The following is a 12,377-nucleotide window of genomic DNA, read 5'->3' on the forward strand; positions in this document are numbered from 1 at the left end:
TAAAACTTTCATGAAACAATACTTATTCTTGCTAGGCATACTGACAACTTATATTCTGTTCTAGTTCATTTTTAAAATGCCATTTGTGACCCACTAACTTGATTTCATGACCCACTAATAGGTTACAGCCCACAGTTTGAAATCCACTCTTCACTACGCTGTGCTGCAGATGCTTTCAAGCTAAAATGTACATTTCCCAAAGTCCCTTCCAGCTAGGCTTCTAGGCACAATTTAGTTTCCATCAGATACGGATGGAATTTGGGAGGTGGGAGTGAGGTAGAGCAGACACATCGGCTTTCTTCTATTGGGTCCACAGTGGGGGAGGCATTCGGTTTGCTGAGGCAGTTTCAGCCCAGATATCGACAGTTCGGGGCGATTTAAATCTTCACAAGACTTTAGCTGGGACATAGAACAAGATAGAACATGGCTAGAACGAGATTTCTGCATAGAAGCCCAACGAAATAATTCTAGTGTTAATATGGAAAAGTAAGGATTGAAAACTAGTCAAGATAATCCTGAAAGCTAAGAGCAAACAGAAGGGACTTGAATTCCTAGATGTCTAAATTTCTGAAGCTATAGTATTGGTGCGGCAATAGACAAGTAATCAATAGAACATAACAGAAGCAGAACAAGACCAAGCGTATAAAACAACTTGGCATTTTTTAAAGACGGGATGACAGATCAGTGGGAAAATAGCTAACTATTCAATTATTGATGTGGGAACGACTGGGTTTCTGTAGCAAAGAAAATAAACTTAGGTTCTTGCTTCTCACCATACCAAAAATAAATTCCAAATGAATTGAAGACCTAAATGAAGAAAAAGCAAACCTTTAAAACTATGATAAAGTAATATAGGAGAATATTCTTGTGACCTTGGGGGATAGATGGATTTGTCAGACAAGTGAAAATCACACATCATTTTAAAAAAAGAAAAGATTGAATATGTTGACTACATCAGAATTTAAAACTTCCTTCTCCATGACTCAACAACCCACAAAGTTAAAAAAGAAAAGCAATAGATTAGGAAAAAATATTTACAACTTCTGTAAGAGACAAGGATTAATATCCAGAATATATCAAGAATTGGTACAAATCAGAAAAGTAATAGGAAAGTTTAAAAAATTTTTGTTAGGCAATTCACAAATGAAAACCCTAACCTCATTAAAGAATCAGAGAAATTGAGATATTAATATATTTAAAATCCATTAGATTGGGAGGAAAAGAAGTCATAAAATCATTTTGAAGATATAAAGAAAAAGGAATTTACTTACATCCAGCTAGAAGCATAAATGTATTCATCAACTAGACTGTCACTATAGCAAGTCAGGTTGAAATGTGCATATTCTATAATATAGAAATTCTTCTATGTCTATATCATGGAATAGTTTTCAAATATTTTCACTATAACCCATTATAAGAAAAATGTTTTACATTATGACACATAACAGTACACATCTACATACAAACATACATATCTCTATATGTATATATATATATATATATATATATATATATATATATATATATATATATATATATATATCAAAACAAAGTTTTGTAAAAGAATACCCTTACTATATACATTGCATTGTATTTTCTATTCTATTTCACTTTAAAATGAAAAGAATACTGGTGTAGACACACAAAAGTGATTTCATAATTCATAGATCAGAACATGCAAATAGAAAAATTGAAACAATACCTTTAGTATTTGCCTTAGTACTTGCCTAGTTAGTGCCCATGTGTGCAAGGAAATGTGTACAAAAATGTCCACTGCAGTTGTAGTAAAACAATGAAATTAAATATCTTCTTTAAGGAAATGTATAAATACAGTTTTATATCCATAAAATAGAATGAAACAGTTCTGTGAATTGAGGTGGATGGATCTAAACAATGTTGAACAAAATGTTGCCAAATTTTTGCTAGATCAGAGTCATTTCATGGTTAAATTCTTTAGTGAGTGGCTGGAGTACTTGCTAATCAAAGAGATACAAATGCTTTTTATGTCAAGATAATTGATACTGTCTTACAAAAATATAGACGTCTCACTGTTATTCCCACCCAAAAGAAGAGTTATCCCTCTTCCTTATTGGTCTAAATTTCTCTTGAAAAGGACTTTTGCTTCTCAGCTGAGACCCTAGAGCTCTGTAGGATAAAGCTTAGAAGAGATTATTTATTTATTGAAAAATGTCAAGGGCCGACATAGCCAAATAAGTATTCAGTCTAGATCCCGCAGAGCAAATGATTTCAAATAGAATGGATTCTGATGGAATCGATTTGCTGCAAAATATAATTTCAAAAACTGAATGAAATGATTGTGCAAGATGGGCAAAAAATGCACACTCAACTTGGAGGAGGGTTTACTAAATGAATGATTTACCAATATGTGGGCAGAGCTTCCAAAAACCACGATGGAGAAGGTAGTATGCGGAAGAAAGCCTATTGCTCCAGTCCGCATAAGTCAACCTCCTGGGGCCACAGCACAGGGTAAGGCAAGCAGTTCACTTTCCAATAATATTATGCCCATTACTTACTGTAATTAATGTTTCCATTATAGTTTCCTCTGAGTGGATACTATAACCAAGGAAGAAGAGGAGGATGAAGACTATTTTGCTTTTACAGGAAGAATGACAGCAGAAAACTGAGGTTAGGAAATGTCTGTCAAACTAACTTTTCCATAAAGACTCCCCAGGACCTTTTTAGTTTGCATAAGTAATCAAGTGTTATATTAGTTTCTTATCGCTGCTGTTAACACATGAGCGCAAGTTTAGTGGCTTTAGACAGGTTTGTTCTGTTGTAGTTCTGGAAGTCAGACTACAAAACGAGACTTAAGGGGGTAAAATGAATATGTGAGCAGAGCTGGTTTCTTCTGAATTCTCCAGGGAAAAAATCCATTCCTTGGCGTCTTGCAGCTTCTAGAGGCTACAGCGTTTTGTGCTGGGTAAAGTTAGGATTGCAATACATTCAAGACAGAAATGATGCCTTTTAACAAGGTCTCAGATGTCTACCCTGAAAATGGAAGTAAGCAAAGAAGGACTGATTATTAAATAATAATCTTGCCTGCGTATTTATAGATATCACCAAAGTACCATTCATCCTACTGAGTTGTCAAATCAATGAATGTGATTTTTTTTAAAACTGAGACCTCTTGCTGCCCCCATAGAGAGGAATTGTACCCTGTAAAAGCATTCTTGAGGGGAATTTTTGGCGTAACCATTACTGTTACAACGTTCAGTTCTCTTAAAATAATTCATCAATGGAAACAACTTGTAAAGAGTCTGGAAATGCTGTTGATTTGATTCCAGACCCTGGAGGGGTCAGCACATTAAGAAAAAAAATAATCATTAGGTGTTAGATCAATGTCTAGATTTTTCTGTTTGCTAAATAGCTAAGATGCTGGCTGTCTCGTGTTGACTAAAATATAGGTCACCTTCAATTTATGAGAGGAATGCTTTGTCAGAGGAATGAACAAATACCTGAAAACAACTGAAAGTAATGCCTAGGGGAAAAGTTGGACAGTTGGGCTAGTTGAATTGATTTCTCCATCCTGTCACATCCCAGAAGAAACTGTTTATTCTTTGGCGAGCAGGTTCCAAAACATCTTTGAGCAGAGACATAGCATAGCAGACATTCTTCTCTCAGTGAAAGAATTTATGATTTTCCCAGTTCAGTCCATCAGAAGAGGGATAAGGCTTGATAAGGATTCGGCTGATAAGAACAATGGCTGTGTAACAGGTTGAAGACCTAGGGCAATAGCAGAGAATTTGGGGCCAAAAATTGTTTGTCAAAGAGCAAAGTTCATGTTCTTGTTCTCTTGTGCAACAAAGTATTTGAGTTAGCAGAGGAATAGAATCATGAACAAGTTGAGTTGACAAAGGTATCATAAAATGACATCCAGTAAGAAATGGAATGACCAGCTAGGCTTCCGCTGTCTTTCCATTTCCTTGCAAGCGTTTCAAACCACCCCCGATCGCTTCAAGTTTATGGTAAGAAGATATGCACAAAACATCACAAGGTTTTCTTAACTAGTTCCTAGCATTCGAGAGATTATTTCAGAGGGGGAAAAAAAATCACCTTCATTTATTTATTCATCAAATGTTTTGAGTACCTACTATGTGCTGCATCCTATCCTAGGTGCTGGATGAAAAGAGTTAACATGTATCGAGCACTGTTCTGAACAGTTTATGTTCCTTGGCCCATCCAATCCTCAGAAGAAAACTAGGAAAATGTTCACAATTGATTCCATTTTATGGATGAGAAAACTGAGGCTCCAGCTAAGTCATTTTTCCAAGTCAAGCCACTAATAATTGGCAAAGCTTCGATTATCTGACTTCAGATGCCACGTAACTGACTGTGCTGTACTGCTGTAATTCTTGAGGGGTTCTTGAATTTTAGCCAGGCCTTATTTTTCTACGGGCTGTTGATGGTAACTACCATACATTGAGTTCCATGCACCATGCTCCCAGGTTAAATACATTCTATGGCTATGCCCCTCAATTCTCACAGCAACTCTTTTAGGTAAGTTTATAATCCCTGCTTTGTTGATGAAAACAATGCAGTTTCCAGGCATTAAGTAACTTTCTCAAGGTCATAGCTAAGTGGCAGTGCTAAGTCTCGATCCCATTTTGTCTCATGCCAAGGCCTGTGCACTTAATTATCCCTCTGACCTGCCTCCTGTGAAAGAGAGTTAACTCAAGAGAAGAGGGGACACTTCTCTTTCAAAGACCATTAGAAATGGCCACAACGTCTCCCTGGCTGTCAGAACAAGAATAGTAGGTTGAGAAGAACAGACACTGGAGGAACTCTTACGAAACGAAGGCTCAGATATTTTGATTACGCTCCTTCTGGAGGCAGACCGTGTTAAGAAGGATTCCAAGTTAACGTTTCCCTCTGCATTTTAGAATCATTGAGATTTTTTTTTCCTCCACAATTAAATCAATGGAGAAATACCTTTGTCAGTCAACAGTATGGTCTGAAAAGTTTGTCAAGTGTCAGACTCCTCGTTAATGGGCCAAATCCAGTTATCATCTCACAGAGGAAATGGAAAAGAAAACTTTCTATCTCGGGTGCCCTTTGGGATGACTTTCATTATTCACTTTAGAGCAACGATTAACCTACCAGTCTATCCAATACGTTCAAGAGAATTCACAGAGAACATTTTGTATGCCAGGCACTGTAGTAGACTTGGAATTGTCAATGATCAGTGAGGTGGGTTCCTCAAGCTGACCCTTCCCAGCGTCTTTGACCTAAATGGGACATAGGGGGAGTTGAAGTACTGTAAAGTGAAAGGCCTTTACAGATGAGAGAGAGCCTCTGCCAGCTAAGGTTGAGAAACTTAAGGCTAGTAACAGAAATGAATTTCTTTTCCAAAGAAGACTTCCTTAAGACGTGAGATCTCAGGCTCAGCCTTCTGCTCGTGGTTTCAAGGAAGTCTAATTCACATAACCTCTATGCTATCCCTCACCCTATGCTTTTAATTATGTCAATAATTAAAATTAACAAACAGGCTAAACTCTGTTATCTGGGGACAGAGGAAGCTTGCTATCAGCAAAGGGACACAGAAACATTTCCTCTTGAAGATACTCTCTCGCTTTATCACATCAGCCACATTTACAAGCCCAGAGCAACTGCCACCATCACCCCTCCAGAGCCCTGCCCCACCCCATTCCTCGTTCAACTTCTTTATTTGATGCTTAATAACTTTTAGCTTTGGAGTAGTTCAAAAGACAGTTTAAGTATCCTCTGAAGTCCTCACAGTAGCCCGTGAATATGGCTTTAGAATCAGGGAGATTTGTTCCTCATTCTCATTTTCCTCTTCTTTAAATTAACATGAAATGTTAATATTTTTATTATAAGTCTGTTGTGCTGTTTACTAAGTAATATGTCTGTAAAATTCCAACTGCCATGTTCGAGGGCTTCAATAAATCATACCACTTGGGAACTGCCAAAGATTTTAGAACAAGGATTTAATATACACATTTTAAAAAGCTCTTTCTTTCTTTCTTTCTTTCTTTCTTTCTTTCTTTCTTTCTTTCTTTCTTTCTTTCTTTCTTTCTTTCCTTCCTTCCTTCCTTCCTTCCTTCCTTCCTTCCTTCCTTCCTTCCTTCCTTCCTTCCTTTTTCAAATAGTGAATTCTCATGGTGCCATATTTTTTCCCAAATGAAATTGATAGGAAATGTTTCAAGAAAACATATTTTCACCTGATGCACTTCATTTGCCAACTAATGATGTAACTGATGACTTTTATGAGACTCCTTTCCTCCTCTTTATTGTCCTTGAACTGTCATTTCCTATAGAGGAATGCCTGTAAACTGCCTTCCCCCATTCACCTCTCTGTCCTCAGGAATCCCCGGGTGGGGGAGGCGGCCTTAGCCTCCTGGTGGAAGGACTGGAAGGATTATAAAAAACCACTTCCTCTAGTCCGGGACAGCAGTTCTCTATTTCCCTTTTGGAAGCAGCTTGGAGCGGTAAGTGTGGGACAGAGGTACTTGGGGAGTGTGTGTGTTTCCATCTAGAGCTCTACAAGGGAACTGGGGAGAGGAGGCGAGAAACACTGGCTGCACCGTTCCCAGGGAGAGAGAATTCCATTCTTGAATATTCTTTCTGACTGTGGTTGTGCTCAGGACACGTGGGATCTGACCCGAGCGTCATCTGTATTTCAATCATGGAACCCAAAGGAGGCTCTGGCGAATGAACAGGAAGCAGATTCAATTACCTATTAATGACACCACCCCTTAAGGTTGATTGACAGGTCTCATTGTTTTAAGGACACAAATGTATTCTTACCAGACTCACTTATATCTAGTTGTTCACCTGGGTTCGATCCTTTGTCCCCTTTCCCTTTCCACTTTATATCCTCTCCCTGAGTTATCAGTCATCTACTCTGAATACTGAGTGTTATTATTTCTATATTATATCTTTTCTCTGATTATGAAAACAGCAGTATGTTCATTGTAAAAGAAATGTCAGGCGATGAAAAAAAAGCTAACGGAGAATAAAAATTAGAGGCAATGCTACCACCCAGAGAAAACCATTCCTAACCCTTTCTCCATGAGTGGGTAATGTTTTGTGACCTGCTTACATCCAATTCTTCCTATTACAAACGAGGGGTACAGAGAATTGACGTACCTCTCGTATTTCCTTCAGATAAATTTTAAGGTGCAGATTCAATGGGTCAAGGGGCATGATTTATAAAATGTTGAAGATTGTCGTTATTAGTTTACACTCACATTGTTAATAAAGAAAGGCCGGATTCCCCACATATCCTAAGCACTGTTACCTTTTCTGATTTTTGCCAAATTATCAAATGGGCCTGGGAGGGGCAGACGAAGGGAGTATCTCATGTTAAGGTTTAATTTGCACGCTTCGGGTAAGAGTTTCTGTGTGTATTAACCATGTGTTTTTCTGCCTTTGTGGATGGCCCATTCTGGTTCTCTGCTTATTCTATAAAGTGAAATTATATTTTCTAATTTTGAAGTTTTGAATTTTTATTTAGTCCAAGTTGTCAGTACCTTCAGCTTAAGTTCCTCATATACCCAAATTTGGAGATGTTCTCCTTTTTCTTATGGTTCTTTTTTATGATTTGTTTTTATATTTAACTCCTTATTTCACTTGGAATTTGATTTGGGTATATGGAGGGATATAAGGGCCTGGCTTTATTTATTTTATTTTTCTGAAAAGCTGAGTATTGTCGTTTCCACCATTTCCTCAGTCATTCATTTTGTCCCCAAATTAAAAGTCGGTTTTAAAGTCATTTTTTACTATTGTTATCCCGTTTTGTTGCCTTAGAGTCAACTTTTATTGAATCAATTCCGTGTTTTCTTGAATTTTATATACATCATGAAAACAGAAACTGCCTCCATCTTCTTTCTTACAATAAGTCCTTTCGTAGATATCCTCACGCCCCGTGTCTTGAATGATTCTTTTCCTCTACGTTTGTAGGTTATATAATACTTTCACAATTCCACGTTGATTATTAACTGATCTGTGATCCAAAAGGACAGATCCAGTTCTGATGTTTGCCAGCAAATTTGTTGGATTCTTATTGGATGCCCTAAAATTAGAATTTCACTCAGTGGATTTTAACTTGGGGAGATGACTTTGCTAAAAGTTTACCTAACTAATTCAATGTCCCAGGCCCCGAAGGGCAGGGGGACAGAGCTGGGGCTACAGGTCATCCCAGCAGGAGAATGTTGTCCCTTCCATGCTGGGCAAAGCCTCTGGAACAGAGTCTGGTTTGCTGAATTTAATTTTCTGTTTGGTTGGGCTGCCATCCCCGATGGTCGATGTGGCTCTACCTGGGTTCTTACTAGTCCACGTATCCTCCTAGGTCTAGTAGGGTCACTGTCTGGCTGGGCTTCTCATCAGAGGATTTCCCATGCAACAACTTAAGAGACTGGTGCCCCGCAACTGGGAACTGGGAGAGGTGAAGTACCTGGGTGGTATTCCAGCCTCTCTTTCCAAATTAGGGAATATTAATGGACTTTGGAAGAACCCACACCTACCTACCATAACACATATCCCATCCTCACTGTCATTACTGGGAGCTGGCTCTTCAGTGTCTTCCAATTTGTATCCACCTGCAGTTGGTGACGTAACGATAGTATTACCCCTTAGTTCCAACGTGAATAAAAACACAAGCAGATGTTGTTGTTGTTGTTGTTTTCCATTTTATCATTTTGTTGCTTGGGGTTGAGAGTAAAGGAGGGGTTTTGATGCCTGGGCTTATTTTTCCATTTGATTGCAAGTCTGCCGTCATTCAATGGCCTCCTAACTTGGCATCTCCATTCTGTTGCCATATTTCTTTCTGCCATCAGAGCGATTTATTTCTAAATGCAAATGTTACCATTTTACTCCCCAGCTTAAAAATTCTCAATCGTTCCCCAAAATTTATAGGACAAAATTCAGATGCGTCTTCGTGTTAAGCCCAGCCATTGTCTGGACACTGCTGACCTCTACGTGCTCAAATCATACTTCTTCCCAACTTACTCCAACAATAGCGAACACCTTTCAGTGTCTTACATACCTTATGTTGTATGTATTTTTTTACTCTTTAAAAATATTTAAGCCTACTTTCTGCTAGGCATTAAACTAGACACTGGGGAAACAAAGTCTTTCTGATAAATTCTGCACACTTCGAGGCTCTTATAAAACTGGTTGAGGAGACAGGCAAGTGAGTGTATCATTAATTACAATCCAGTTTTGATAACTTCTGTAGGTTAGCAGGAAGCATACAGAGAATGCTTTAGGAAAGTTGGTATGCCTCCATGTTGTCTTTATTTTTTTTTATTGAGATATAATTCACGTGCTATGAAATTCCTTCTTTTAAAATGTATGATTCACTGTTGTGTTTTGTTTCGTTTTAGCATATTCACCAGGTTGTATAACCATCACTGCTGTCTAATTCTGGGATATTTTCATCCCCTCAAAAGAAACCTTGTAACCATTAGCAGTCACTCTCTGTTCCCACCTGCCCCAACCCCTGGCAATTACTAATCTTTCTCCCTCTATGTATTACTTATTATGGATACTTTATATAATATGTGGCTTTTTTGTATCTGGCTTCTTTCACTTAGCAAAATGTTTTCAAAGTGCATCCATATTGTAGCATGTATGTATCAGCATTTCATTCCTTTTTATTGCCAAATAATATTCCATTGTACCCAGCACATTTTATCTTTTCATTCAATAGTTAATGGACAATTGGGTTGTTTCCACTTTTTGACTATTATGAATACTGCTGCTATGAACATTCATGTACAGATTTTTGTGTCGACATCCCATATGTTTTCATTTATCTTGGGTATGTAGCTTGGAGCGGAGTTGGTGGATGTGATAACTTCTTGAGTTACTAAAAAATTGTTTCCCAAGTGGCTGCACTATGTTACATTCCCACCAGCAATATATGGGGGTTCTAACTTCTTCATATCCCCCCAACATTTGTCTATTTTATTATAACTATCTGTCTATTTTATTATAACCATCCTAGTGGGTGTTAAGTGACATCTTATTGATGGTCTGATCTGCATTTTCCTAATGACCAATGATGTTGAGAATCATTTCATGTGCTTATTGGCTTATTTATGTGTCTTCTTTGTTGAAATGTGTATTCAGATCCTTTGCCCATTTCTTAATTGAGTTAATTGTCTTTTTATTGCAGAGTTTGAAAAAACTCTTTATGTACTCTGGATACCAGACCCTATCATAAATATAATTTGCAAATATTTTTCCCATTCTTTGGGTTGTCTTTTCACATTTTGATAGTGATCTTTGAACCACAGTCGTTTTTAACTTTTGTGAAATATAATTTATCTATTTTTCTTTGGTTGCTTGTGCTTTTGGTGTCATATCTAAGACATCATTGCTATTCCAAGGCCACCAAGATTTATACCTATTATTTCTTCTAAGAGCTTTATAGTTTTAGCTCTTCCATTTAGGTCTTTGTTCCATTTTTAATAAATTTTACATATAGTACGAAGTAGGCACCCAAATTCATTCTTTTGCATATGAATAGTCAGAGTCCTAGCACCATTTTTGAAAGGACCGTTCTTTCCTCTCAAATTGCCCTGACACTCTTGTTGAAAATTAATTGACGTATAGTGTTGTTGTTTTTTTCTTGAACTTTGAATCCTATTTCGTTGTTCTACATGTCTATACTTATGCCAGTGTCAGTCATGCTTACAATTGCTTTGTAGCAAGTTTTGTTTGGGAAGCATGAATTCTTCAACTTTGCTCTTTTTCAAGATTTCTTTGGCTATTCTTTACCTTTTGAATTTGAATGTAATTTTTAGAATCAGCTCATCAGTTTCTGTCCCAAAAGGTAGCTGGAATTTTTATAGGAATTGTGCTGAATTTGTAGGTCAAATTGGGGGATAGTTCCATTCAATGAGCATGAACTATTTTTCCACTTAAATCTTATTGAATTTCTGTCAATATTTTATCATTTTTAGCGTACAAGTCTTCCACTTCTGTTAAATTCATTCCTAAGTGTTTTATTCTTTTTGATGTTATTCTCAATGGAATTGTTTTCATAATTTCATTTTCAGTTGTTCATTGTTAGTAACAAAACTGACTTTACTGATTTTTGAACTTGTGTCCACCCACTTTGCTGATCTTGTTTGTTAGCACAAATCGGTTTTTGTCTGTGTAGATTCCTTATGATTTTCTATATACAAGAACACGTTATCTGCAACAGAGATTGTTTTTTGTCTTTCTATTCTGAATGCCTTTACCCCTCCTTTTTCTTTTTCTTCCCTTTTTATTTTGGCCTAATTACCCTGGCTAGAACCTCCAGAACAATGTTGACTAGAGGTGGAGAGAGTGAACATCCTTATCTTGTTCCTAATCTTAGGGAGAAAGCGTTCAGGTTTTCATCATCAAGTATGTATGACGTTAGCTGTGGGTTTTTCATAGATGGCCTATTTATACATGGATGGCCTAACACACTGGTCATAATTTGTTGATAATTTTTTTCATCATCATGAAAAAGTATTGAATTTTTGTCAGATGCTTTTCTTGCATCTGCTGAGATGATCATGTGGGCTTTGTTTTTTAATACCACTAATATAGTATGTGACATTATTTGACTTTCATGTGTTGAAACAACCTTGCATTCCTGCAATAAACCTGATTTGGTCATGGTGTATGATCCTTAGGATATGCTGCTGGATTTGGATTTGGTTTGCTAGTATTTTGAATATTGCTATATTCATTAGCAATATTGGTCTATAGTTTTCTTTGCTTGTGATGTCTTGGTCTGGTTTTGGTATTAGGTTAATACTGATCTCATGAAATAAGTTGGGAAGTGTTTGTTTCTCTTCTCTTTTTTTTTTGGAAGAATTTGTGAGTCATGTTAATTCTTCTTTAATTGTTTTGTAGAATTCCCCTGTGAAGTTATCTGTTCCTGAGCTTTTTATTCTGGAAACTTTTTTGATTACTGATTCAAACTCTTTAATTATTATAGGTCTATTCAAGTATTCTATTTCTTCTGGAGTCAATTTTGGTAGTTTATGTGTTTTATAGAAATTTGTCCATTTAGGTTATCTAATTTGTTGGCATACAGTTGGTCATAGTGTTCCCTTAGTATTTCTGTAAGGTCACTGGTGATGTCCCCGCTTTCATTCTTGATTTTGGTATTTGAGTCTTATCTCTTTTTCTTGGTCATTTTTAGCCAAAGGTTTGGCAATTAAGTTGATCTTTTCAAACAACCAACTTTTGGGTTTATTGATTTTTCTCTATTTTCTATTTTATTTATTTCCACTCTCATCTTCATTATTTACTATTTTCAGCTTTCTTTGAGTTTTCTAGTTTCTTCAAGTAGAAATTTAAGTTATTGTTTTGAGATATTTCTTTGTTTTTAATATAGGCATTGACAGCTA

General features: G+C 36.8%; 1 protein-coding gene across 4 annotated transcripts in view; it reads left to right on the forward strand.

The window, feature by feature from the left end:
• Positions 1-1,640: 1,640 nt before the first annotated feature.
• Positions 1,641-12,377, forward strand: part of MAB21L3 (mab-21 like 3) — a 59,274-nt gene continuing 48,537 nt past the window's right edge. For 3 of the 4 annotated variants that reach the window (XM_088799516.1, XM_088799515.1, XM_074318510.2), the window contains exons 1-2: positions 1,641-2,487; positions 2,558-2,646. The gene's annotated coding sequence lies outside the window, so the exon portion shown is untranslated. The remainder of the gene's footprint in view (positions 2,488-2,557; positions 2,647-12,377) is intronic. The other variant, XM_074318513.2, reaches the window with a different exon arrangement.

This window comes from Rhinolophus sinicus, chromosome 7 (assembly GCF_057876585.1).
Source record: "Rhinolophus sinicus isolate RSI-liver-muscle chromosome 7, RSI-T2T, whole genome shotgun sequence".
NCBI classification, from domain to species: domain Eukaryota; kingdom Metazoa; phylum Chordata; class Mammalia; order Chiroptera; family Rhinolophidae; genus Rhinolophus; species Rhinolophus sinicus.